This window comes from Macaca thibetana, chromosome 10 (genome assembly GCF_024542745.1).
Source record: "Macaca thibetana thibetana isolate TM-01 chromosome 10, ASM2454274v1, whole genome shotgun sequence".
In the NCBI taxonomy this organism is placed as follows: domain Eukaryota; kingdom Metazoa; phylum Chordata; class Mammalia; order Primates; family Cercopithecidae; genus Macaca; species Macaca thibetana.
In genome coordinates this window covers 28,260,862-28,285,132 of record NC_065587.1, presented here as the reverse complement: position 1 = coordinate 28,285,132, position 24,271 = coordinate 28,260,862, and the positions used below count along the sequence as shown (strand labels likewise).

General features: G+C 41.3%; 1 protein-coding gene across 7 annotated transcripts in view; it reads left to right on the top strand.

Annotated features, from left to right (window-relative positions):
• SPECC1L (sperm antigen with calponin homology and coiled-coil domains 1 like) overlaps positions 1–24,271 on the top strand; it is a 343,168-nt gene that overhangs the window by 198,129 nt on the left and 120,768 nt on the right. For 2 of the 7 annotated variants that reach the window (XM_050746050.1, XM_050746045.1), the window contains exon 2: positions 4,716–4,819. The exons of 3 other annotated variants lie outside the window; for them this stretch is intronic. The gene's annotated coding sequence lies outside the window, so the exon portion shown is untranslated. Of the gene's footprint in view, positions 1–4,715; positions 4,820–16,112; positions 16,330–16,380; positions 17,265–24,271 lie in introns of those variants that run through there. 2 more of the 7 variants (XM_050746047.1, XM_050746049.1) reach the window with 2 other exon arrangements.

Sequence of the window (24,271 nt, the reverse complement as noted above, 5' to 3'; positions counted from 1 at the left end):
AGCTATAGGCTTTGTAGACAACAGCAGTCATTTCTGGTGGCTTCGGGGAGTAGAGGGGGACTGCAGTTTTGCCAATATAGGTGATACCAGAGGGACTTTAGTAATTTTTTCTTCATAATTAAAAGCCAAGCCAGGCGCGGTGCCTCACGCCTGTAATCCCAGCACTTCCGCAGGCGGGGGCCAGCGAATCACCTGAAGTCAGGAGATCAAGACCAGCCTGACCAACATGGTGAAATCCTGTCTCTACTAAAAATACAAAAATTAGCCGGGCGTGGTGGCACGCGTCTGTAATCCCAGCTACTCAGGAGGGTGAAGCAGGAGAATCGCTTGAACCGGGGAGACGGAGGTTGCAGTGAGCCATTTTGCGCCACTGTACTCCAGCCTGGGCGACAGAGCCAGACTCAGTCTCAAAAAAACAAAAACTAGACATAACAAGGGAGAGCGTGGTGGCTGACGCTCTGTAATCTCAGTAGTTTAGGAGGCCGAGGCGGGCAGATCACTTGAGGTCAGGAGTTCGATAACAGCCTGGTCAACATGGTGAAACCCCGTCTCTACAAAAAATAAAAAATTAGCCGGGCGTGGTGGCACATGCTTGTGATCCCAGCGGCTCGAGAGGCCAAGGCAGGAGAATTGCTTAGGAGGCAGAGGGTGCAGTGAACCGAGGTCTCGCCACTGCATTCCACCCTGGGCGACAGAATGAGGCTCCCTCTCAAAAAAGGAAAAAAACCCCAAAACACAGCCATTACAATATACATGTATGTTATAAAATAAACCAATATAGAAGGGTATATAGTGAAAGGAGAAGAACTGTTGGTAAAATTGTTTCTATGAATAAATGGCTAATCCAGTGTTTTTTCCTCCAGAAAAACACCTTTTCCCCTTTGATTTAGTGTACACCACACAGAGTCGCTTAGCCGACTCAGCGACTTTTTAGATAGCTGGAGAATGCTTCCTAATGGTTGCAGGTGTGTAGGGGTTTTCTTGACATTTTCAGTAAGAAAGTGAATGCTGTGCCATAGGAAAGCTTTATCACTGGTGCACGTTGGCAGCCAACCAAATACTTGAGTGTCAAGTATGGTATCTAGTGATTGGAGAATAACCGTAATAATTACAATTACAGTTGTAGTTAAAGTGAAGTTTGTATCAAAATTTCTGTTTTAAACATGAACTTTTAGGAGGTGTATCTGCAGTGTTTTCCTCCTCAGATGTGATTTGTCTGAAGCAGTGGTTCTCTATAACTGACTTGACTCACAATGCATCTGATATTTCGAATGATTTAAGTGATAGTATCAAAATTACTGTCGTATACATATTTAAATCACATGACTAACCTGCGTGTGGTATTATACAAACTGCTCAGCTCAGTAAGGGAACAGAAATAAGAAAAAAAGGACAATATTGGGAGTCGTTTTATACAATTAAATTTATTCGATTGAAGGACTGTCCTTTCTAAAAAAGAAGTCCTACTTTCTTGGTGTTGAAATAAAGCATCTTTTATGAAATGATGGTGATAGTAAATGGTGATATATGGTAAATGTAAGTAGCAAATACAAGGTTAGTTATTGTGATTTTTAAAATAAAGAGAGCCAAGAGTCTCTTGTTTTGCTGCTGTTGTTAGGGAGTTCAGGAAAAAGTTCCTGGGGCTTTTGCTTTTAAGAAGATACAAATTTAGATTATTTCTTTAGAGTAAATATGAGTTTATTTCGAGGTCATTTGTCACAGTCTACTGAGAAATCCATTGAGAAAGCTGTTAAGTTTGCCTGGCATTAAAGATGTTCCTATTCTGATCATTGTTAAATAGATCTTTTCTTATTAGATATAAAATGTCAGGAGATATTTTATTTTGAGACAGAGTTTCACTCTTGTTGCCCAGGCTGAAGTCCAATGGCTCGATCTTGGCTTACCACAACCTCCACCTCCCGGGTTCAAGTGATTCTCCTGCCTCAGCCTCCCAGGTAGTTGGGATTACAGGCATGTGCCACCACCCCTGCCTAATTTTGTATTTTTAGTAGAGACAGGGTGTCTCCATGTTGATTAGGCTGGTCTGGAACTCCTGACCTCAGGTGATCTGCCCGCCTCGGCCTCCCAAAGTGCTGGGATTACAGGCATGAGCCACCTCACCTGGCCCCAGGAGATTTTTTTGTGTTGTGGTGTGCCAACAAAATAAGCCTAGGCAGGGAAATTCCTTCTGGTGGTAGGAATTGTTAGTACTGAATAGACTAGCTGCTAGGTAAAGAAACCCCACGGTGTTTTCTATCAGTTCAGAAATCACTGTGACCTCAGTCTTTTGCTGTGAAATAACATGACCATTAAGAAAGTAGGCTTAAATAATGTATTTTGGGTATGTCGAGGGGGAAGGACAGTTACGATCTGTTCCAAAGTGAACATAAGAGATGATCCCTGTGTCTGTCAAGCCTTTAAAATTTATAGTGCTTTTCTGTTAATCTCAAATAAAGTTTAGAGTTATTGTGGCATAGTCTTAAAACCTGCAGTATATCAAAAGGCACATTTTTAAAGCATCTTGAATTGAAATTAATAATGTAATATCTACTTTTTCAGAATAGTAGTTTTTACATTCTGAAGACTTGACTGCTCTCAGCCACTTCTGAGTTCTCTATTTTCAAAGATAATTTGGTAACTCCGTAAAGGAAATCTGTAAATAAGAGAAGAGAGTGAATATCTTTTAACAGTGTTTTTCCTGATCTTTTCTAATATCTTCGTTGTGGTTCTGTCCTTTAGTTTTTGGTTAAATCCTGAGGTTTACTTCTGCCTGTATCTTCCCAAACTATTAATCTGTTCACAGTCACTTTCCCATTTAAACCCTTCAACAGCCCCCCTACCTTCGTAATAAGGTCTCCTTAGCTTGGTATCCAGAACACTTCAATACTGGCCTTTGACCCCTGTTCTCCTTCCCCCATCTCTGTTTAGGTGCTTCACTGAGCTGCAATGAACAGCTCTTGGCCCCTTGAAATCTCTCCAGTCTCCTTGTCTCCCTCTGCTGGAATATTCTTCTCTCACTTCATCTGATCATTGCCTTCAAAACTCAGCTCATTTTCTTATTTCCTTGCCCTTTTCATGTCCCTTGTTTTCCTCCAATTAAATTAATGTTCCAGACTCAAAAGAAAAACGGCTCAGCTCAGGCATTACCTTGTCTGGAAGGCTTCCCTAGTCCTCCTGCCTCTTGCAGACTTGTCTGGTACCCTGTACATTCGGGATTTGGCACACAGTGTCTCGTCTGCGGCCTCCACTGCACGATGAGACCGTAAGTGTGTGGCTTGACGGAAAGTTGTTCAATCTTTTGTGCTGGTACAGTGCTGGGCATGGCACTGTTAAAGAGGAAATGGGCCACTTAAATCCTGCCCTTAGGAGCTTTTATTCTAGTTGCACTTGACCCTGCCAGCTGTGAGACACCTCCCAGTAGTGCATACCAACTTTCAAAGTCTATTTAATTGTATCTTAGCGTCTGATTCCAGTCTTATTTCTTGAAGGAGGGGAGTGTCTCTAATGTCTTATTTTAGCACCCAGAGACCAGGTAGGCATCATTTTTGTCCCAAATTCTGGAAGGAATGTGCATTTGGCACAGATTACTTCCCTTTTTTTTCTTGTACACCTTTCACCTTTTTTTAAAGTTTGATGTGTTTGAATAGTAAGGGTTTAAGAGATTAAGATTAAATTTCAACTTTGTCTATTGTGCGTATAGCCTAAGGAAAACAAAAAGTTAAAGAGGAAAAATACATTGCCTCTAAAAAGAAGACTCGTTATTAAACTTTTTTTATTTTTAATTGTTTTCAGAGACTGGGTCTCACCCTATTGCCCAGGCTGGAGTGGTGAACACAGCTCACTATAGCCTTGAATTCCTGGGCTCAAGGGTTCCTCTTGCCTTAGCCGTCTCACTAGCTGGGACTGCAGGCCCGCACCAGCACACCTGGCTCATTTTCAAAAATTGTTTTGGAGAGTCATGGTCTCACCGTCTTGCCCAGGCTGGTGTGGAAATCCTGGGTTCAAGCAAACCTCCCGCCTTGGCCACCCTAAGTCTTGGGATTACAGGCATTAACCATTGTGCCCAGCCTAAACTTTTTTTTTTTAAATGCTGAGCTGTACACAAAAGAAAGTAAAGGTGTTGGTCAAGCCTCGGAAAGAAGTATGCAAAGAAACTGGTGGCAGCCTGGATGTGATGGCGCATACCTGTGATTTCAGGGCTTTGGGAGGTGAAGAGGAGAGGATTGCTTGAGGCCAAGAGTTCGAGACCAGCCTGGGCAACATAGTGAGACCCTGTCTCTACAAATAAACATTTTATAATTAGCCGGGTGTGGTGGTACACACCTGTAGTCTCAGCTACTTGAGAGGCTGAGGCAGGGGGATCTCTTGAGCCCAGGTGTTTGAGGCTGCAGTAAGCTAGGATCACACCACTGCTCTCCAGCCTGGGCTACAAAGTGAAACTCTGCCTCTAAAGAAAAACATGCTGGTGGCATTGTCAAAATTTGTCAAGAAATAGCCATGACACTGGGCCCAGTGGTGCGCACCTGTAGTGCCAGCTGTTCAGGAGGCTGAAGTGGGAGAATCTCTTGAGCCTAGGAGTTTGAGCTCAGCTTGGGCAGCATTGCAAGACCCCAGTCTCTCAAAAAATAGGTCAATAAGGTTTATTTTAATTAAACAAGAAAAATAAATATCTGCTAAAATTTAAAGCTATTCTATTCTTCCTCTCTCTCTTCTAGTGTTCTCGGGGAAGATCCCAACTAAGCCATTTTCCAGTGGCACCTCTTCCACCATGAATTCCTGAGGCAGTCTGATGGGGCTACTTTATTCCAGAACAATCACCGTGAGACCTTTTCTCCCAATAAATGCTCTTTTCTCTCCTTAATATAATCTCTTGCTTACAAAACACTGGTGTCTCCTTATCATGGTTTGATTCTACCCCACTGGGCCCAAGAATTCTTGCCCAGGAGCAATTGAATTTTCTTCTTTCATGCTTTTTGAAACTTTGGTGTGGTAGAGCCAATTTTAAATCTTCTGCCCCATTTTTTCGTTGTTTTTCTCTCCCTTCTGCATTTTCTGCAAACTCCATTGAATCATTGCAGTTACTTAGGTTTGCTTCCTCTCCCCCATTACAAACTACTTGCTGGATTTTTCAACCCTAGTTCCCTCATTTTTATGATTTATGCTCATTTCTTTGTACACTTAGAGTTGCTCCATCCCCCAACCCATCGCCTCTGGCCCTGGATTATTGTTTTAGTCTTTTATTTTTTGTCTTTTTCTACCCCAACACTTACCTTCCTCTCCCAGTCTCCTGTACCCTATCACCAGGGTTGTGATTAGCCTTTCATATTATTCCTCATTATCCAGGTATTCATTTGCAAATAAGCATATACTAACAAAATAACAGGTTTATGGAGATAAAATTCACATACTTTAAAGTTCAGGCTTTTAAAATGTACCTTTCAAGTGGTTTTTGGTATATTCACAAAGTTATGCATGGATCACTACTGTCTGATTCCATAACATTTTCAATACCTCAAAAAGAAGTCTGTACTCATTAGTAGTCATTTCACGTTCACCACTCCCTCTGGCTCTGGGCAGTCACTGATCTTTGTGTCTCTATGGATTTGCCTATTCTAGGTATTTTATATAAATGGAGTCATTCAACATGCGACTTTTTGTCTGGCTGTTTTCATTTAGCATAATGTTATCAAGGTCTATCCCTGTTGTAGCGTGTATTAGCACTTCATTTCTTATATGGCTGAGTGATAGTTCATTATTTGTTCATCAGTTGATGAACATTTGCGTTTTTGCCACTTTGGGCTGTTATGAATAATGCTACTGTGAGCAAGTATATACAAGTTCCTCTGCAAATTTTTGTGTGGACATAATCCTTTCACTTCTCTTAGGTATATATGTAGGAGTTGAATTGCTGGGTCGTGTAGTAGCTATGTTAAACATTTTGAGAAACTGCTAAAATGTTTTCCAGAGCTGTACCATTTTACATTCTGTGTATGAGGATTCCACGTTCTCCACTTCCTCACTAGTGTATGGATTTTGGGGTATACTTTTTAAAAAGTGGGATTAGGCTGGGCACAGTGGCTCACACCTGTAATCCCAACACTTTGGGAAGCTGAGGTGGGAGGATCACTTGAGCCTAGTAGTTTGAGACCACCCTGGGCAACATAGGGAGACCCTGTCTCAACAAAAAATTATTTAAAATAAATTAACTGGGCATTGTGGCACACACCTGTAGTCCCAGCTACTTGGGAGGCTGAAGGACAAGGATTCCCTGAGCCCAGAAGTTTGAGGTTGCAGTGAGACATGATGGCACCACTATACTATAGCCTGGGTGACAGAGCAAGACTCTGCTTCAGGGAAGAAAAAAAAATTGTGGGATCATATTTTTGACACTTTTCTTCTTGTTTTCTTAACTTCATACTTCTGGAAATTCCATTAAATTAGCTGGTATCACTCTAACTCATTGTGTTTAATGGCTTCATAGTAATACTGCATAATATAAATATATCATTCATTCATCAAAGTTAGCAGAAATTGACTGTTACGAGTCAGGCACTGCTCTAAGCACTGAACAAAACACACAAAAACTTTTGCATTCTTAGAGTTTATTTTCCAATGGAGGGGGTGGAGGAAGATAAGAATTTAGGAAATAAATTAATTACATATATAGCATAGGGTTTCACCAGTGAGTGCAGCTTGAATCGTTGGTGGCTTTCTTAATAGTATAAAGTACTAAAGACAAAATTACTCTAAATGGTGTTACTTAAATTACTGTAGTCGGTATTAGTATTAGTCACTTTGCACGTGAAAGCGAAAACACTATCATAAAATGAAAAATAGAAAACAGCTGGTATATGTGGATCTGGAGTTTTTCTAGGACATAAATTGATGAGCTAGAAAAGTAAATGTGTCCATCCTTGGTAGCAAAGTTTGTACATTTATACATTTTATCCAAATCCTCTTAATCTAGTGATTAATAGACACTCTTCACAAAAGGATGAGTGAGGTATATGTGTATGTGTTGGAAGGTTTTGATGGATGCAACTAAGAGTACTTTGGGGAACATGGCAAAACTTTCGGGCCCATTCAAGAGTCTTGTTTTCTTCCTGAGCTTTTATGTATTTATTATATTGCCCTATTAATTATTGAGATTGTGCCTTACAGTAAAACCTGCTTTAAATTGTTGACGCTGTAATTTAAAATAATCTGGGTCACCTAGAGTGGTTAAGCCTGGAAGAAATTATTTCCTTCCTGCCAGGGCAGATTGTATAGAGATATTCCTGTGCTAACGCCTACTCTGTTGGGCCTAGAAGTAATGCAGTTCAACGTTTCTGTTCTGATTTTTTAAAAAAAATTTGACTTTACTTTTTATTTTATTTTATTTTTATTTAGAGACAGGGTTTCATTATTTTGCACAGGCTGGTCTCGAATTCCTGGGCTCAAGTGGTCTTCTTGCCTCGGTCTCCCAAATACTGGGGCTACAGGCATGAGCCACTGAACCTGGCCTTAAATTTGAAATGAAGTTAGAAATGTACATTTTATTATTATTATTATTATTATTATTTTAGAAAATTATATTATTTTAGAAAAATAATAAATAATAATATTTATTATTATTATTTTAGGTCTTGTTCTGTTGCCCAGGCTGGAGGGCAACAATGGTGCAATCATAGCTCACTGCAACCTCCACCTCTAGGGCTCAAGTGATTTTCCCGCCTCAGCATCCTGAGTAGTTGGGACTACAGGTACTTGTCACCACAGCTAATTTTTATTTTTGTAGAGACAGGGTCTCGCTATGTTGCCCAAGCTGATCTCGCACTCCTGGGCTCAAGTGATTCTCCTGCCCCGGTCTCCTAAAGTGCTAGGATTACATGTGTAAGCCACTGTGCCCAGCCTAGAACTGCACGTTTTAGACACACATTTACTCAGCTTTCCTCTTGCCTGCCCAAGACTATCCAACTGTATTTTTGTGCCTCAGAGTCCTTTCACATGTTCTGCTTTTACTGGGAACTCATAGGCAGTAAGATCAAATGCTGACCTTTGAGGCATCTACACACTTCCAAAACCTGCGTCCTCTTTCATATGCCACTGTATTTATTTTTTTTTGAGATGGAGTCTCAGTCTGTTGCCCAAGCTGGAGTGCAGTGGCACGATCTCGGCTCACTGCAGCCTCCGCCTCCTAGGTTCAAGTGATTTACCTGTCTCAGCCTCCTGAGTAGCTGGGATCACAGGCGAGTGCCACCACACCCAGCTAATTTTTATATTTTTAGTAGAGATGGGGGTTTCACCATGTTGACCAGGCTGGTTTCGAACTCCTGACCTTGGCCTCCCAAAGTGCTGGGATTACAGGCGAGAGCCACTATGCCTGTCCTTATTTGCCACTTTAAATTGGAGGAGATGAAAAAATTAAGTATCCCCAAAAGCTCAGGGTTTCCTATTTGGGACTTCAGTTAGAGATCCATTTCTTGGTTTCCAGGCTGGGCACAGTGGCTCACACCTGTAATCCCACCACTTTGGGAGGCCAAGGAGGGAGGATTGCTTGAGCCCAGGAGTTGAAGACCATCTCGGGCAACATAGTGAGACCTCATCTCTACTAAAAATTTAAAAAAAAAAATTAGTCGGGCATGGTGGCACTTGCCTGTGATCCCAGCTACTCAGGAGGCTGAGGTGGGAGGATCCCTTGAATCTGGGAGATTGAGGCTGCAGTGAGTTGTGATTGAAGCACTGCACTCCAACCTGGGTGACAGAGTGAGACCCTATTTCAAAACAAACAAATAAAAATATTTGTTTCCAAATGGCACGCAAGGCAGGTAGTAATCCCTGAGTGTTAAGTCAGCAGATTTTGCCACTTCATTTTGTGTGCTAACTCAAGAAATCAGGACACCTGATGAGTTGAGGTGTTCAAGCTAAAGCTCTGCTATGCTCCCTACTTCATAGGCTGTTCTGCTTGGGCCTCCCAGTGATGGAGGACTGCCTCTTTGCTCGCTAGAGTCTCTATAGTTTTCTTTTCTTTTCTTCGTTTTTGGAGATGGAGTCTCGCTCTGTCACCCAGGCTGTGGCACAATCTCGGCTCAGTGCAACCTCCGCCTCCTGGGTTCAAGCGATTTTCATGCCTCTGCCTTCCGAGTAGCTGAGATTATAGGCATGTGCCACCACGCCCAGCTAATTTTTTGTATTTTTAGTAAAGACGTGATTTCACCACGTTGGTCAGGCTGTTCTCGAACTTCGGACCTCAAGTGATCTCCCCTCCTCAGCCTTCCAAAGTGCTGGGATTACAGGTGTGAGCCACCACGCCCGGCTGTAGTTTTCCATTCGCCACAGTTTGTGACAGTCTCCACATCGTGAAGTGACAAGTTCCCTTCCCTTTTCCTTCTGCCCCCATCACCTTTTTCTTCCTCATTTTTTTTTTGAATTATGCTGTCTTGAATTGGTGTCTAAAGGATGACATAGCAGACAAGGGGACTGACACATTAACTCTCATGCGTTACTGAGGAATTTCTCAGTGCTCTGTCTGCATCATCTGCTCGCTCTCTCCTTCCTAGATGCTGCCTGCCAACCTGCTTTGAGAAATTGGAAATGAATTGGGGTGTCATCAGCCTCCCCTTGTACATATAGAGACAGCATCTCCAATGCCTTGATTTGCATAATAACAAATAGTGTTTTGCTTACCTACTTCCACACAAACTGCTGATATGGTTAGGATTTGGGAAAGGGGAAGAAGGGAGTTTTGGGTTTTGAGGAGTAGCTGGGACTTGAACAAAGAAGAGGTAGTAATGAACATTCCTGGGGTGAGGGAATTAGCTGAGGGAGAATAAGGCTTATAATAAATTAGGGATTGACAGACTGTCTGTAAAGGGCCAGATAGTAAATGTTTTAGTCATTGAAGACCTTAAGGTCTGTGTTGCAACTAATCAACTCCATCATTGTAGTGCAAAAGTAACCACAGACACTACAGATATGAATGAATGTGACTATGTTTCAATAACTTTTTTTTTTTTTTTTGAGACAGTGTCACTCTGTTGCTGAGGCTGGAGGGGCAGCGGGGTGATCACAGCTTATTGCAGCCCTGACTTCCCAGGCTCAAGTGATCCTCCCACCTTTCTGAGTAGCTGGGACTACAGGCACACACCACCACGCCCCACTAATTTTTGTATTTTTTGTAGAGGTAGGGTTTCACCATGTTGGCCAGGCTGGTCTTGAGCTCCTGAACTTCTGGGCTCCACCCTCCTCAGTCACCTTGCAAAGTGTTGGGATTACAGGCATGAGCCTCTGTGTCCAGCCCAAAATAGTCTTTTGATTCTTTTTTTCCCCCAACCATTTAAAAGTGCAGAACATTCTTAGTTTTTGGGCCGAAAAAAGACAAGTGATAGGTAAGATTTGGCCCTGGATTGTGGTTTGTTGACCCCTGTCGTAGAGGAACAAGAAGCAGAGAGGACTGGTTATAGGGCCTGGGAAACCAAGCCAGGGAGTTAGGCTTAAGGTAGTGTGAAAGAGGAAACCATTTTTGTAATATAATAAAAATTTTAAAGGAAGGATATTTTGTGTTTATATGTGTTCCTGGAAGCATCTCAGTTTTTATTCAAAACATATTTTCACTATGGAAAATTTCAAACATTTACAAAGTAGAGAGAATAATGAAATACCAAGTGATGTATTTATCATCTACCTTCAACTATTACCAGTCCTAGGTCCTTTGCATTTCTGTGTTTTACAATCAACTTATCACATTTTACAAAAAAGCTGGCTGGAATTTCTGTTGGGATTGTTTTGAGTCTGTAGATAATTTGGGGGGAAGAATTGACTTCATAATAAAATTGAATTTTCCAACCCATGACCATAGTATACTTCTCAATTTATTTAGTTTTTCTTTAATTTTTCTCAACAATATTTTGTAGTTTTCAGTGTACAAATCTTTCCAGTTTTTTGAAGGCATGTGGTCAGATTTACTCCTAGGTATTTAATATATTTTGATACTGTGAATTTCAGCTTCCAGTTATTCATTGCAGATATGTAAAAATACACTTGGTTTTTGTATATTAATTTTGTATCCTGAGACCTTAATGTAATTCATTGTCAAAGTTTTTTTGTGGATTCCATTGGCTATTCTGTCAATGCTGTCTGTGAATAAAGAGATGTTTACTTTTTTCTTCCCAATCTGAATGCCTTTTTTTTTTTTTTTTTTTTTTTTTTTTGCTTCCTTTACTGCACTGGCTGGAACTTCTAAGTACATAATGAATAGAAGTATAACTGCCCAATTGGTTCACCTTGCCCACTGCCTAGACAGAGCTGATTCATCAAGACAGGGGATTTGCAATAGAGAAAGAGTAATTCAGGCAGAGTCTGCTGGGTGGGAGACCAGAGTTTTATTATTACTTAAATCAGTCTCCCTGAGCATTTGAAGAGCAGAGTTTTGAAGGACAGCTTGGTGGGTTGGGGGAAGCCAATGGGCCAAGAGTGCTGACTGGTTAGGGATGAAAAGGGAGTTGAAACTGTCTTCTAGCACTCAGTCAGTTCCTGGGTGGGGGCCACAAGATCAGATGAGCCAGTTAATCCATCTGGATGGTGCCAGCTGATCCATCAAGTGCAGGGTCTGCAAAATATCTCCAACACTGATCTTTGGAGCAGTTTAGGGAGGGTCAGAATCTTGTAGCCTTCAGCTGCATGACTCCTAAACCGTAATTTCTAATCTTGTGGCTAATGTGAGTCCTATGAAGGCAATCTAGTGCCTAAGCAAGAAGGAGGTCTGCTTTGGGAAAGGGCTGTTACCGTCTTTGTTTTAAACTATAAACTATAAACTAAGTTTCTCCCAAAGTTAGTTCAGTCTACACCCAGGAATGAGCAAGGACATCTTGGAGGTTAGAAAGCAAGATGGGGTTGATTAAGTGAGATCTCTCACTGTAGCTCAGTCATAATTTTGCAAAGGCAGTTTCAATCGTGATAAGAGTGGATTTCCTTGTCTCATTTTTGATCCTATGGGGAAAATATTCAGTCTTATGTCATTAAGTATCATATTTCATATATGCCGTTTATCAAGTTTAGTAGGTTCTCTGTGGAGTTTTGTATTTTTTTAAATCAGGAATGAATGTTGGGTTTTGTTTAGTGTTTTTCTGTGTGTATTGAGAAGGTCATATGGCTTTTCTGTTTTAGTTTACAATGTGGTGAGTTACACTGATTTTTGATTTTTTTTTTTTTTTTTTTTTTTTAAGATGGGGTTGCACTCTGTCACCCAGGCTGGAGTGCAATGGCATAATCCCAGCTCACTGTAACCTCCGCCTCCTGAGTTCAAGCAATTCTCCTGCCTCAGCCTCCCAAGTAGCTGTGATTACAGGTGTGCACCACCATGCTCGGCTAATTTTTGTATTTTTAGTAGAGGCGGGGTTTCACCATGTTCCCCAGGCTGGTCTTGAATCTCTGACCTCAAGTGATCCACCCACCTCAGCCTCCCAAAGTGCTAGGATTACAGGCGTCAGTCACTGTGCCCGGCTGATTTTTTTTTTTTTTTTTTTGAGATGGAGTCTTGCACTGTTGCCCAGGCTGGAGTGCAGTGGTACGATCTCAGCTCGCTGCAAGCTCCTCATCCTGGGTTCATGCCATTCTCCTGCCTCAGCCTCCCGAGTGGGTGAGACTACAGGCGCCTGCCACCACGCCCGGCTAATTTTTTGTATTTTTAGTAAGAGACGGGGTTTCACCGTGTTAGCCAAGATGGTCTCGATCTCTTGACCTCGTGATCTGCACGCCTTGTCCTCCCAAAGTGCTGGTATTACAGGCATGAACCACCACGCCCAGCCTGTTCGGCTGATTTTTGAATGTTAAACCAACCTTGCATTTGTGGGATAAACCCTACTTGGTTATGATGTATTACCCTTTTTTTCTAGATAGTTAGACTCAATTTGCTAAAATTTTGTTTGTAATTTTAACATTTATTTTCATGAGAGGGATGGGTCTGTAGTAATGTCTTTATCAGATGTTGGCATCAAAGTCATGCTGGCTTCATAGAATGAGTTGGGAAATATTCTCAGTTTTCTGGACGAGTTTGTAAAGAATTTGTTTTATTTCTTTAGTGGAATTCCTGAGTGAATCCATCTATGCCTGGGGTTTTCTTTGTAGGAAAGTTTTTAACTACAAATCCAATTTCTTCAATAAATATAGAACTATTCAAGTTATTTATCACTTTTTGAGTGAGCTTCGATAGTTTGTCTTTCAAGAAATTCATTTATTTTATCTAACTTCTTGAATTTACTGGCATAAAGTGGTTCCTAATAGTCCCTTATTATCCTCTGATAGCTGTAGAATCTGTAGTGTTGTCACCCCTTCCATTCCTAATGCTGGTAATTTGTGTCCTCTCTTTTTTTTCTGAGTGTGGCTAGAGGTTTATCAGTTTTATTGATCTTCTCAACCCATTTTTGGTTTCATTGATCTCTGTTTACGTTTTCTATTTCATTGATTTTTGCTTAGATGTTTATTCTTTTCTTTCTTCTCCATACTTTGTGTTTCATTGCTCTTCCTTTTCTTGTTTCTTAAAGTAGGAGCTGCTTTGAGTCTTTTCTTCTTTTCCAACATAGATGTTTAGTGTTATAAATTTCCCTTTACTGCTTTAGGGGTAGCCCACAAATTTTGACATGTTATGTTTTCATTTTAAGTTCAAAACACATTCTAATTTCCCTTTTGGTTTCTTCTTTAGTTCATAGATTTAGAAGTATGTGAGTTCCCGAGTATTTCAGAATTTTCAGAGATATTCCATTATTTTCTAATTTAATTAATAGAGAATCTTTGTTTTTGTTTTTGTTTTTGAGACAGTGTCTCACTCTGTTGCCCAGGCTGGAGTGCAGTGGCGCGATCTTGGCTCACTGCAAGCTTCGCCTCCCGAGTTCACACCATTCTCCTGCTTCAGCTTCCCGAGTAGCTGGGACTACAGGCACCCGCCACCATGCCTGGCCAATTTTTTTGTATTTTTAGTAGAGACAGGGTTTCACCATTTTAGCCAGGATGGTCTTGGGATCTCCTGACCTCGTGATCCACCCACCTTGGCCTCCCAAAGTGCTGGGATTGCGGGCGTGAACCACTGCACCCGGCTGAGAGTCTTTTAAAAAAAATACAACCACAGTGCTATTATCCCATCTTTAAAAAGCAACAGTTCAGAAAGAAGGAGGACAATTTGAAAGAATACAGAAAGGATCAGAGAGATCTGTGTCAGTCAAGAAAGCCTGATAAAAGGCCAGTGGAGTGACTCATGCAGAGTAGAGGGAGTGGATGAGAAGAGAAAGGGAGAGACACCTAGTCACCAGGGACAATCAAAGGAAAGGTAAGCTTAAGTTTGTAGTTGATTGAATGAGGAAGATGGAGGAAGGTAAAAGAAAGCTGTGTTGAATTAAACTCTGGAGTGATCAAAACTGTGGTGGTTAGGATTGGGAGAGGGTGGCACACACTTAGATTGGAGTGACGAAGTTTGTAGTTGTCAGAAGAACCTCTGAAGTTTCTCTGCTTAAGTTGGAGTTGAAGCAGTCCTGGGGATTGTAGTGGAAAGGGAGAGGTATATGTCTAAGAAAGAAGTAAGTTTAGGATAAAGGGAAATTTGTCATTCTGGTTGTAGTGGGAAGGAAAGGAGATGGATGCTTATTGTAATTCTGTGTGCTGAGCATTTTCCTTGTTAGTTTCCACACATTGTTTGATGTGGTTCTTATAGCATCCTATGTGTTAGCTGTTTCTACTTACAGACGAAAGACTGAAATTTATGAGTAATATGCCCAGAGCCAGATAACTAATAAGTGGTGGAGTTGTTAGCATTTGAACCCAAATTCTGTCCAACCACAGTCTGAGTTCTTTCCATTTGGTATGTAAATTCATGAATACATGCCAGTAAATGTACCAGGCTGCTCCTATTCAAAGAGCTGCCTTCTGTGTATCACACGGTCTATGTTAAGTGTTATGACCTAAAACAATACTGCTGTTTTTTTGTTTTGTTTTGTTTTGTTTTTTGAGACAGTCTTGCTCTGTCGCCCAGGCTGGAGTGCAGTGTTGCGGTCTCAGCTCACTGTGAACTCCGCCTCCTGGGTTCAAGTGATTCTCCTGCCTCAGCCTCTCAAGTAGCTGGGATTATAGGCGCCCGCCACCACGCCCGGCTAATTTTTGTGTTTTTAGTAGAGACGGGGTTTTACCATGTTGGCCAGGCTAATCTCGAACTCCTGACCTCGTGATCTGCCTGCCTCAGCCTTCCAAAGTTCTGGGATTACAGGCGTGAGCCACCGTGCCTGGCCCGCTGTTCTTTTTTAAAAAGAAAATCTTGATTTTGTGTTTTGAAGTCCTTAGAAGGGATTGTTGTTTATTTAAGCTAAAATAATCAGGTTACTCATTTATTCAGTAAATCAGATTCGACAGGCAGCAATCTCAGAGGCATGTGTATATGCGTAGGGCTTTGGTGATTTTTTGGTGGTGTTTGTAACCTAGAATATAGTTTCGAAGGCTTAGATTTAAGACTTCTATCTGGTAAAGTGGGGGTAAGCGGCAGTGAAATCTGCATGGTAGTCTATTCTTAATACCTGCTGTTAGTAAACTTTTACTGAAAGTCAGAGTTTGCTTATGTCATACAGTATTGTTCTGAAAGTTTACTTTTTAAAAATGAGAATGAAATATTGGGAAGAAACATCATAGTTATTTTACATGTTCTGGTTTTCTAGTACCTGATTGGTTATGTTATATTGACATTCTCGCATGTAATTGCACTTTACTGCTTGAACTTGCAGTACTTTGCTCCTGAGATAAAGACATAGGTGAAACTTATCCTAGGTTGGCAACAGCAAAATCAGTGTATTAATAATTGAGTCATATGGTATGTTTCGGCATTTTAACAAGGAGGTACGGACCATGACATTTTGAATTTGAAAGGAAGTACTTTTTACTGTTTTCCTCTTTTTCTGTCTTATATCTTTGTCCTACCACTAAGAAGTAAGTAAAATTCTAGACTCAGTTATAGGATGTCTTAATAACAGGCAGTGAACTGTGTCACTGATTAATTGACCTATCTAGTCAGAATTAGAATTTACTTCTGACATTCATGTACTTTTCAGCAGTAATTCAGGCTATTCACATCATAGCTTTGCTTTTGTCTGTTTTTCAAGTAACAGGCAGGCTGAGGCAGAAGAATCACTTGAACCCTGCAGGCGGAGGTTACAGTGAGCTGAGATCACGCCACTGCATTCCAACCTGGGCTACGGAGTGACTCTGTCTCCCAAAAAAAAGAAAATTAAAAATAAGTAAATGTGAATTTCAGATAAATAGTGATGACCTTTTTGGTTTAAGTATACACTAAATGTTGTCTGGATAAAAGACACTTAGGTGAGTGCTATGGCCAGAAAGGTAAGAGGGATGGGGGGGCCAACCGACTAGAGACAAGGGAAGGTATCACTAAGGACACGGCAGTGGAGCTGAGTCCTGAAGTGACTCATGAGCAGTTATTTGTCAGGGAAGAAAATGGTAAGGGGTTTTCAGGGGTAGGAACAGTAGGAGCCAAAGTGTGGGTATGTGAAAGTATGTGGCTATGTGTGCATGTAAAATGGAAATGAGATGGAGGGATGGGTTGGAGCCTGGATTTGAAGAAGCACATATCGGCACTGGGGTATTTGGCCTGGGACAGGGAGGCGTTATTTTACAGGAGACTGACCTGGTGGGATGTGTGCTTTACAGTGTGGACAAACAGCTGTGGCACAGAAGGATTGTTGGCAGGGGAGGGCGACAGGAGGCTGCCAGAGTTGTCCAGCTGGATTTCTTTCCTGACACAGACAGGCTGGCATAGGATTGGTGGGGTAGAGGAAATGGGGAGGAGGGAATGCCGCAAGGTCAGGAACTTCCTCCAGTCTCCAAGAGGCGTCTTGACTGTTTAAAAATGTCTCTGAAGATTTAGCACACCAAGGCCCTCTATAGTCCCAGGGTATAGGCCACCCTCGAGATTAGAAAGAAACCCCTGGGAGCTGTGGTGGGATGGGTGTGGGTTTTGGAGGTACCCCTATTCAGACTCCTGCTGTAGCATTTGCCGGCTATGGAAGCTATAATATGGACCTGATATTATAATACCCACTTCCTATGATGAAAAGGAACTGAATGAGTGTGGAATCCCCAGGACCGCGCTGGAATATAACGGGCCCTCGGGGTTTAGTTTCTTTCCTTCTTGCCAGTGAGGTTTCAGAGGGACTGGAGAACAGTGGATTTTGACCATCCATTTGGGATTGTCAGTCTGTGCCACGCCAGCTGGGGACTACGAAAAGGAGATACAGGTAAGCAGTGAGGCCTTGTGGTTCATTCTTAGATTTCATTCTGGGAGATCAGAGAGAGCCCTTCCTGGAACTGTATCCTTTCCTGGGGAATATGGGTGAAAATCTGAGGGTCCTGTGCATAGATTTTCCCTTCTCTTTCAGCTCTGCCAGCTGCCAGAACTGCAGCTTTCTTAGCAGATTGTGTGTACACATGAGACCTTATTTATGGGATGGTTTACAGAAAGACAAATCGTTCCTTCCAAGTTTAACCAGTCCTTTTATACCAAGGTTTCCCAACCTTGGCTGTATTGATATTTGAGGCTGTATAATTCTTTGTTGTGGGGGGCTGTCCAGTGTTTTGTAGGAAGTTTAGCAGGATTCCTGGCCTTTTACACACTCACTGTCTGTAGCACCTTGCCTCCCACCCAGTTGTGACAACCAAAAATGTCTACAGACCGTGCCAGGTATCCCCTAGGGTACAAAATTACCCCCTAGCCCTCATTAAGTACCACTGCTTTATACTCATTAGACACAAGGAAAAATAACTTCTTAGCATTTTTTATTAATTTCTTTTTAACCTAACCAGTGAAATGCTTGTTGGAAAAAAGACTTTGTGCAACTTCTGCCTCCTGGGTTCAAGCAATTCTTCTGCCTCAGCTTCCTCAGTAGCTGGGATTACAGGTGTCCGCCACCACACCCAGCTAATTTTTGTATTTTTAGTAGAGACAGGTTTTCACCATGTTGGTCAGGCTGGTCTTGAACTCCTGACCTTGTGATCTTTCTGCCTCGGCCTCCCAAAGTGCTGGGATTACAGGCGTGAGCCACTGCTCCCGGCCAATTGTAAGCTTTTTAGAAAGGATTTTTTACATTGTTATACTTGAACCATTAATGAAGTGCAAAATGAAATGTTTCATTTAGTATTTCACATCAGAGGTTGTTATAATTGTACAAATAGATTGATGGTTTGAATTAAAACTATGGCCGACAGTTAATTTTATCGATCGAATTGTGCAAGTTTAAACTGCCTGCCAAGAATCTGAGCATAAAGCTGTGGTTTGAAAGGATCCTGAATAAACGTTTTCTTTTTGTAAATATTCAGAAACTTTGGCTAAGAAGGTGGTGGCCAGAGGAGACTCAAAATTTCTTGCATTCTGGCAGTTTGAACTTTGGGAACCAATGTGTTTTGGACTCAATCTGGAAAAATCACTTATGTACTGTTGCCAGACATTCTTTTAGGCTGTCCTTTTCCAGGCTTGTCACTTGTCTGGAATGTTAAGTGTTGTCAGTAGTTTAACGTCCTTTCCAGCAGCTTGCATTAAAATGAGAGAAGATCTCCAGAAATGGATCTGAAGAGGTCTTGGCATAAGATTAGGATTTTTATTTTGTTGTTTTTCAAAAAGTAGAAAGAAGGAGAAGACTTATATGGTTCTAAGTTTAAAAAATCCAGGAAGCTTCTAATCGTTTCTAATTATTTTCTTGTGTTAAGCCTCATAGAATAATAGAGAGAAATCATAAGTTAGTATGAGTGAGCTTTTCTTTGGCCCAAACAAGTGAGAATACAGTTGTGCTCTTTAGTGGCCATTTGAATTGGTATTACTGATAGCTACCTCCTTTTATTTTTGTTTTTGTTTTTAAGCATCCTATATGTAGTTGTGCTTGCTTTCCTCTCTAACCAAAGTTTCTTCCTCCTTTCCGTCCACGTGAGGTTATTATGAGAATCAATGCCCTAGTATTTGTGCAGTGTGGGCTTTCCACATTGTCTAGCTGGTGCTTTCCAGGCAGCTTACTTTCATAGTTAAATGACAATGGCAACATCAACAAAGTGTCTCTGCCTCCTCATTACCCCCGGCTCTCTCCCCTTCGTACATTATTGAGAAGTTCTTTATCCTTTTCTTTCCTACTCAGCTTTTTATTCCACTCCACTGCAGCATGACTTGGCCTCCATCCCTCCACTGGGGCTTCATTAGCCGTGCCCACCATCACCTTATCTTGATTAAAGTGGCCACTCAGGTATGACTGAGCAGTCTTTCTCCTGTGGATTCACCTTGAGACTTCGTTAACTGGTTGGACAGGCAGAAAGGAAGGAGTTGTGAGAAGAATGGGATTAAAACAGAAAGGAGCTGCATTTTCCTTCCGTGGCCATGAGGGTGTTTAAGGGGGAGTGCCTATCTGGGGTGGGGAGAAGATATAGAATACAGTTTCTTTCGTCTTGGAGTTGGAGGTAGAAACAGGGGAGGTAGATGTGGATGCCATCTTTCCTCATAAGTCATAATCGATATCGTTGATTCCTGGAAATGGGAAACTACCCTGTTAAATGTACTACACGTTACAATTTTAGGCATAGTATAAAATCTGTCTTTAAAAATTAATAAAGTACTGTCTTATAAAAACAAGCATTTAAAAGTTATGCCTCCTCAGTCAGTAAGCATTGAAGTTTTTTGAGCAGTACTGGACTTCTGTCTGGATTCAGACTGAGTAGAGAATCACATATCTGAAGGCATCTTACCCCTGCCTCTCTCTCCCTCATGTCTGTTTCATGCACCTTGAATATATGCCGACTTGCACATGTGCATTTTTTGACATGAGAAGGCTCAGTCTTTCTCTCTTAGTAGTCCTTGACTTTTTCAATGGAGTCTCACTCCAAGTCTTTAAAATGTGTACATAAAATGCACCTTTCTGAATGTGTGTCATAATTCACCGTAAGAAAGGTTATGTATATGTTGAGGAATATAGGTTCAATTCATTACATTATAATTTGATTTAAACACTTCTTACTGAGTTTCTTTTGAAAGTTTTGATTGGCTTTTGGTAAGACACATGATTTTATCAAATCGATCGTTGATTTTGCTTCAGTTAGCAATATTTACTTTCTGACTCTGATGTGGCCCTTTCCCTGAGTTACAGTTTGCCTTGACTGTGTGATTCTTTCTCCTCAGTGTTTTAAGTCTGTTCTTAATTTACAATTTAATATGATCTCTACATTTTGAAAATGAAGTTTGTTAAATAATAGAGATAAATACATTTAGATTGTGTAGGTTAAAAACCCTTTTTGGATTTTCAGTGGGTATTGATAGGCATAAAAAGTCATAATTAATAAGCTGTTTCTCCTAAATTGTTTGATTCCATGTTCTGAAAGTACAGATTAGGAAATGAAATTTTCGAACTTTTGAAAGCTACTAATCCACTCTCCTTTATAAACAAGGCTCACAGAATGTGGGTGACTTGCACAAGGTCACATAGATGGTGCCAGACCTGGGACCACAATCCAGGTCTCTTGATTATTGTTCCAGTGGACTCCCTACTATATATTTTCATAATATGTAATTTTCAGTGGGAAAAACCCAGAAGCTAATGTTGTTTGTTGACAACTGTGGGCCATGGTATATAATTTAATATAAGTAGTAGGTAAAAACAACCTTTAGTCATTCCTTATAAAGGGTTTCTTTTACAAAGTGTCTTTTGAATTGCTGCTTTTATTTTAATAAGGCAGTAGTCATACATGGGGCATGCAGTATATTCCTCTGTAAATTATGATAGCTTATGTTATCTGGTCTTTACTGTGGGCTGCCAACCTGCTAACCACTTTAGGTTCATTATTTCATTGAATCCTCTCAACATCCTTATAAGGAAGGTGCATAGTATTACCAGCCCCATATTACAATGAAGAAACAGATTTCAGAGAGGTTAACTTACCCAAGGATACAGAAGGATACAGATTGGATCATGCGTGGTTGGGCAGTCTCCTAGATAGTAGTGTTTTTTGTTGTTGTTTCGTTTTTTGTTGTTGTTGTTGTTTTTGAATCAGCACATATAATTATTAATTAAATAGGAAATTTAAATGGTTTTAAATAGCAGTACATCTTGGAAACATGGAGGGGAAAAGATTCTAATGGAGGTGAATAGGAGGAATTTAAAGGAAAAAGTAGTGACAGCAATCAAGATCCTGGCGTGACTACAGAATGGAGGGATTGGGCACTGCCCCTGTAGTTGCCAAGAAGAGTTCTTGTCCCACCTTGTGCCAGGGCTGAAGGTGCTTCTCAGCCAGGGAATGGCCTCGGAGCTCCCTTGTGGTTTCCAGGACAATTGTGTTGTCCTCTCTTCAGGGTGGATCCTTCTGGATGCAGTATGACAGTAAGATACATTTATAATGTCCTTTTGGCATATTTCTGAAACTTGATTGGTGTGTTTTTCATGGGTGGATGATTGGCAAGGGTGGGGTTTCTGAATCACTGAAATAAGTTGCCGTCCCTGACCTTGGATTGTTGTACCATTTTTCCTTTGACCTTTGATCTGTGATGAAATAACTTCTGGAACTGGGATATCAGGAGTTACGTTCTTGTTGATTTACACATGTTATTTTTTACAAGAACTCTATAAATTAGATTTTATCAGTTCTTTTTTATAGGAGAAGAAACAGATTTGCAGATATATAAAGTGATTAAGTGATTTGCCCACAGTCACACAACTTGTATGGCAGAACTGGAGCTTGAACCCAGGTCTCTTGACCTTTAAGTTCAGTTCTCTACTCACTGTATGGGAGACCCCGAAAGAGATTCTTTTGGTGTGTCACATAGCCTTACCATTGCTTTGTCCTCTGTAACGCCATCATTATGTGAATTATCTGACATTACAAGAGTCAGAAGGTGTCGTAGAGATGCCTTAGAATCCAACTTCCTTTTTATTGTAGATGAGAATACTGAGTAGCCAAGTGACTTAGATTGAAGACAGCACTTGTTAGAAGGAAGACTAATGGGTTTCAAGTCAAAGTCAGAATTTAAAAGTATCCTAAAGGCTGGAACCTTGAGTTGATTTACCAAATAAAAATTTTAACAGATAAAGGTTTAGGTTTTTTAGAATACAGATTACACAGCAACGAAGAGGAAAAGCTGGGCAAGGTGGTGTGCTCCTGTAATCCTAGCTACTTGGGAGGCTGAGGCGGAGCTCAGGCTGTAGTGTGCTATGATCGAGAAAAAAAATTAAGAAGAAAAGGAAAGAAGTGGAGTATTGCTTACTGTACAATTTTTTCAACATTTCTACATGTTTGTAAAATTTCAAAATAAAACTTTAGGGGAGGCTGGGCGCAGTGGCTCATGCCTGTAATCTCAGCACTTTGGGAGGCTGAGGCAGTCGGATCACAAGGTCAGCAGATCGAGACTATCCTGGCCAACATGGTGAAACCCCGTCTCTACTAAAAGTACAAAAATTAGTGGGGCATAGTGGCACATGCCTGTAGTCCCAGCTACTCTGGGGGCTGAGGCAGGAGAATCCCTTGAACCCAGGAGGCGGAGGTTGCAGTGAGCCAAGATTGCACCACTGCACTCTAGCCTGGCGACAAAGTGAGATTCCGTCTCAAAAAAAAAAAAAAAGGAGAAAAGAGAAAAGTAGTTTAGCAACAGTTTGTGTGGAAAAAGACTTGAAAATATTAGATAATCATGAACTTCTTATGAGCCTCTGGAAGCTCCTAGAAAAGCAGATGTTTTTTTTCCTTAGATTAAGGTAGGAGCAGCTCAGTGTCTAGAGCGAGGGAAATAATAGTCTTGCTGAGCTCTGTGCTTTCTAGACCAGATCTGTCTTGTGTCTGTGTCCACTTCCGAGGTGCCTGTTATACTTTGAAGCCAGTGGACACAGGGTACTGAAATCTGGAGGAGTGGATGGGAAATGTGTGGTGCTGACTTGGAAGAAGGGCCAATTTAGGGAAGCACTATGGTGGTCTTCAGATACTGGGGGAGTTGTGGAGTGAGAGTGGTACTTTTATTTTGAATATAAAGCTTAGACTAAGGGAGAGCAGAGACATTACAGGGAAGGAGATGCCCATTCTGTTTTCCTCACCCCTGACCCTCGCATTCTGTACCTTCAGTACAGCAGCCCAGGTTAGCTTTTAGGAACTGCAAATCGGGTTATAGGACTGCACGGCTTTTATTACCGTCCTGTGTCACATGAAGTCCAGGGCTTGACTGGTCTTCTGGCCCTTGCTGACCAGTCCTCACTTTGACATTTCTGTATTCTAGCCATACTGTATTCTAGCCAAGTCCTTAGAGTTCTTCAGTTGAATCTATGTTTACTCTCACACCTTTGAGGTGTACCTCCTACTTTATTCCCCAAAGTAAGACAGAATTGGGGATCTTTCTGCTACCATTGTATCCTGTACGTATACTTGCCCTGTTTTTTGTTTTTTTAAAGTAGATTTATAAAGGATGGGGACCGGTTTTGTTCATTTACATGTCCTGTTTCTTCCTCTAGACTGTGAACTCCTTGAAAGTAGGTATTTTTGTCCTAGCCTTTTTTTTTTTTCTTGAGATGGAGTCTCGCTCTGTCACCGAGGCTCAAGTGCAGTGGCACGGTATCGGCTCACTGCAACCTCTGCCTCCCGGGTTCAAGCAATTCTTCTGCCTCAGCCTCCCGAGTAGCTGGGATTACAGGCATGCACCACCACACCCAGCTAATTTTTTATATTTTTGGTAGAGAGGGGTTTCACCAAGTTGGCTAGGCTGTTCTCAAACTTCTGACCTCAAGTGATCCACCCACCTCTGCCTCCCAAAGTGCTGAGATTACAGACATGAGCCACCGTGGGCAGCCTGTCCTAGTCTTTATATGCCTATATATTTGAGCCCTTCTTGACTAGGTTTCCAGAGAATTGGTGCTTGGCTTGCCTGGACACAGAATAAACATTTATTGATAAATAAATGTTGTGCCCACAATGACTTGCCTCATAACTTTTTAGTAGTCAGGATCCTGCCATAGTAGACTCTTGTAACTACAAGAATATTTTTTTGTTGATGGTGTTGCACGTAGAGTTTCCTATAAAATGGCTTCTGAGATATTTTACATTTCTAGTAAAGAGTCTCTGAGTTGAATTTTAAATAGTATATGTCTACCTTCTGTGGAAGGTAAGAGATAGCCCTTTGTTTTCCTCAGTAGGTTTTAATTATGTGATCTCCTTGTAGAAGTAACGGAAACTCTGGAGTTCCTGTGTGGTTGTGAATGTGTAATTAGCTTTGGGCAGGGCTCCCAGAGCTGTGAACCCTCTC